Here is a 4,592-nt window from a genome sequence, read left to right on the forward strand (position 1 = left end):
CACTTGACACTGTGCCACTATCGAGGCAGCTCCTTGAGCTGAGGAATGAGACCTAGTTGGTTGGGAGCCTTTAGTTACCAGTCTAATGGACAGACATTACCCTCTAGAGATACTCACCCAAGCGTAGCCTTGGTTCACCAGGAAAGCAAGCTGCTGCTTCTTCCTGGCAGAGAAGACAAGGCTCCAGGGTGATATGTGTCTCTGGTAAAATCCACCCAGCTCCAGCCATGATACGCACACACGTTCTCACTTCCTTCATTCAAAAACCCACTTAGCTGAGTCAATGAAGATATCTATTAGGTGACTGTCCCCTCCCTTGGCCTTTATTCTGTCTGCATGATGGATATAATGACTGTATTTAGAACATTGTCCTAAGGACTAAGATTTACAAAGCAAGAGAAACAGATTCCTCACTTTCTGGGAGCACTGAGTCTAACGTGGAAGGTAAAAGAAGCCCCCATAGCCCAACTTTCTGAATGTGTTTCTCTTTGTTGCTACAGTAAAAGATTTTCTTGCAGAGGATAATGAGAAGAAATCATTATACTATTATGAGTGAGCATTTACTGGATACCATTTGCCAGACACTGTGCTGTACCTCCCTCCTAAAATGTCTCTGAATCCTCACAGAGACCCATAAAATAGGAGCTATTCATCACCATCCCCATCAAATGATAATCATCCTAAAATTACTTAGTAAGAAGGAACACTCATAGTGAGGTTTACGCCTTGTGCTCTCCTTTCTGTTTCCTGACCTTCATTCAGTTGTTCGTTTGGCAAACTTTTGCATCAAAGTGTGGAGGTGCTAAGGAATTAGGAATAAAATACTGCACAAAGCAAATATGTGTGTCTGCATCCCTGTCCTGTTGAGCTTGTATTGCCGCATGACGTCAGCCAGCCCTGTGGAGTAGTCCTAGAGATGCGCTGCTCGGGTGTCTCTCTTTTTTTTTTTTTAATTTTTTTTATTTATTTATGATAGTCACAGAGAGAGAGAGAGAAAGGCAGAGACACAGGCAGAGGGAGAAGCAGGCTCCATGCACCGGGAGCCCGATGTGGGATTCGATCCCGGTCTCCGGGAAAGCGCCCTGGGCCAAAGGCAGGCGCCAAACCGCTGCGCCACCCAGGGATCCCCTGCTCGGGTGTCTCTTGAAGAGAACCTGTTGATGGGGGACAGTTGGTGGACAGTCCCCATCTGCTGCATCTTTAGGCAGACTACATCAATGCCAGGGCCATGATGGACGCTGCAAGGGTACACAACCCATCCATTCCTGCCCTCTTCGGTGCTCTTCCAATAGCAGTCCTTGCTGTGGGGCACCCCCAGTCTTCTGGCCCACACTTTCTCAAGAGAGGCACTGCTCTCTAAAGCTTCTCCTCCCCAGTCCTCCTTGCTGCCTTCTCTCCTTTCCCAGATGTCAATTCTGCATTGTCACTTGAAGACTCTCTTCACCTATCCCTGCTCCTCCCCTTCATCCTTCACCGTGTTACCCTAATAGATCTCATGCATATCAAACTCCGTCTTGGTGTTTGCTTCTTAGAGGACTCAGGCTGATGCATCCTTTATGCCACATCACTGGGAACTTCCCCGCCAATGAAATCAGGGGTTCAAATGCCCCACTGCCTGCCCACAGCCTCTAATCCTGCAGGCTTGCACACTCAGACTCTCCGCACTAGGTGTGATCTCCTGCTCACATCTTCCTCTGTTTGAACTGCCTTCTTTCCCTCACTTGTCCTTACCTCCCTATCTATTTGGCTTGGTTAGAGCCCCTGACCCCTCAGTTTCTGTGTTCATCAATGCATGCATTGGTAATATGGGAGGGCAATTATTTGTTGTGGAGGATCTTCCCACACATTGCAGGACATTGAGCATCCTTGGTTCCTACCCAGTAACCTCCAACGGTGTTCTTCATCACTGTGACAACCAAAAGCATCTCTACCTGCTTCAGACACTAGGGCTGTGTGGTTACCTCCTCCTCTCCATTGAGATTCTCTGATTTATTCTCTCATTAGTTTCCTTGCCATTGTCATTCCATCCTATCTGCCCCCAAAACACCCCAGCTCTGGAAAACTAGAGCCAACTACTTGTTTTCGGCTGTGAGGAGGGGCCTGAGTGCTGCTGGGAACAATTTCATGCTTGGACGGATTAATCTTGCTGTCAGTTCCTCATCATTAAACCCAAACAAGCTCCTGATGCTGATGGCAAGCTAGAGAGCTTGCTCTTCCATTCTACCAGATGACCATTAGAAACTTCACTTTCCTAAAATCTCTGATCCTCAGCACCCACAAACCCTAGAAAAGAATTCTATTATTGCACAAAGAATAAATATCATCAGATCCCATGTCCTGGGCTTCCTGCCCATGATAGCTAGTTTCTGATCTGTCCTCGAAACCCCAACCTACCTCTGTGTGGAACCATCCCACCATCAGGATCCCACCTCATCACTACTGTTACTCTCACCTCAACGAATGTCTCTGCGTCCATCTCTGCCCCTTAGTCATCCATTTCTGCACCACATGGCCAGATTGATCTCAGTAAAATACAAATATGAACATGACACTTCTCTGTTTTAAATCTCAGTGGTTCATTTCATACATGTCACGCACGCTAGTCTGTAACCTCCATGAAAGCAAGTACAGGGGCTTACCAACAGCCACATGCATCCCCTTGCACAGCACCAATACAGAGTAAATACCATTGCTACTATGGTAAATGATCATACTCTTCCTCATGTTGTAATCCACATAGTCCCATCCTCGTGTGGTAATCAGCAAGGTCTCTTTCCACCTGGTCAAAAGCAATAATTTAGCCAGAGAAGTATAGCATTGAGCAATAGAGGTCAATAGCAATATGAGCATCCTTGTGTTTGAAGTCAGTCCCTCAGGAAAAAATTGCCTCTTGGAGATGCATATGTTGTGCCTTAAAAAGTTTGAGGGTGGGATGCCTGGGTGGCACAGTTGGCTAAGCGTCTGCCTTCAGCTCAGGTCATGATCTCAGGGTCCTGAGATTGAGGTCTACATCGAGTTCCCTGCTCAGCAGGGAGTCTGCTTCTCTTTCTAACTCTACCCCTCCTCCTTACTCATGTGCCCTCTCTCTCAAATAAATAAATAAAAATTTAAAAATAAATAAGAAGTGTGATGGAGGTGGAGGATCCAACTTGTCTTAGCTTTGCACAGTGGCAGTATGGTAGCTAGTGAGGTTTATCTGAAGCACAATTATTGCTGACTCAAAACTTGGCCCAACTTGTCTTCTTGCCACTCTGTCTTGTCTTGCGCTACCATTCATTCCCTCTTTCTGCCCTCTGTCCTTACTCTTTTTTGCTTTTTCACTTGGCCTCTTTTCTCTACTGCATCCTTAGTCTCTTATTTAATATCTACTCACTTGCAAACCTAACAGAAACCTCTAGGGCCCTCCTATCGGCCCCGACCTCCTAGGATGGACTTCCATGCCACACTCACACTGCATGAGTGGGGATTTATTTAGTGCTTCCTCTACACAATGTTCTCCCTTCCCAGAAGTTCCTTTCCCCTGGAACTTTTGCCCCACACCCCCAGATTTCACTCATGGCCAGGATACCTCCAGCCAGCCCTATGCAGTTGTGTATTATTGTGGCAGCTCCTCTCTGCCAGCGTTTTTTAAAAAGTCTTTTAATTACACGAAAATATGTTAAATATGTTCTTGGAACCAAATTTGGAATGTCCTTGGAGGAATAGATAGGCTGCAAACAGACTTCAGAAGAAAACAGCAACTTTAGTCAAGGTCCTTCTTACTTTCATTTACATCAAAACAATATCACGTCAGCATCACGGAAGGAAGCCACAGTCACGTGGACCACGGCACGCCCAAGGGAAGGGGCCTGAGATGTGCCCACCGTGCCCTCTCCTCGGGAAGTCTTCTTCATCAGTTTCCTGGACAGAATCACTGCCTGTTGCTTCTTATGTCATCTCTTGGGCTTTGGGTTGGATGTTCCTCCAGGAAGAGGTGAGAGCAGGCACAGAAGTCAAGAGATGTTGAATGACCCTGAAGCTTGTGTTACTTGTTTCTATGCATATCATCTATCTGCAAGATGGATGCTCTCATGGCTAAGAGGGACGCTGTTAGGAAGGGACACCCTGCCCTTTACTGCCCCCTCCCTGCACTTCCTGTGGCAGGAAACTGTGTGCTGGGAGCAGAGCTGCATGCACATTTTTTTATGTCCTATATCTACCTCCTTTTTAATGATACATGCTGTGGTTTGAGATCTTTTGTATATCTGGGACACTTCTATTAGCTTGCTGAGGCAGGTTATTCACCCACTTACTCATAATTTCGTCCATTCATTTGATGAACATTGACTGAGAACCTACTATGGGCTCTGCTAGAAGAGCACATTGATAAAACCACATAGCAGGTGCTCAACACATACGCACTGAATTAATGAGGAAATGATCCTCCCCTCTTTCCCAGAACTTCTGAGTATTGGAAACAGTGGAATGTGACTACTGCCTGATGTTCTACTGGTAATGTGGAGCTGCCAGGGCCCTCTTTGTTGTGCTGCCAATGCCCACGCTGCACTCTTTCCCTTAATGGCAGAAACATGAGTCTTATTCATCAAGTTTTC

At 46.4% G+C, this 4,592-nt stretch overlaps 1 pseudogene; it reads left to right on the forward strand.

Moving 5' to 3' along the window:
* The first annotated feature begins 3,156 nt into the window (after window positions 1-3,156).
* Window positions 3,157-3,240, forward strand: LOC129508426 (U4 spliceosomal RNA; annotated as a pseudogene).
* Window positions 3,241-4,592: the final 1,352 nt, after the last annotated feature.

This window comes from Nyctereutes procyonoides, unplaced genomic scaffold (assembly GCF_905146905.1).
Source record: "Nyctereutes procyonoides isolate TBG_1078 unplaced genomic scaffold, NYPRO_anot_genome, whole genome shotgun sequence".
Lineage (NCBI taxonomy): Eukaryota > Metazoa > Chordata > Mammalia > Carnivora > Canidae > Nyctereutes > Nyctereutes procyonoides.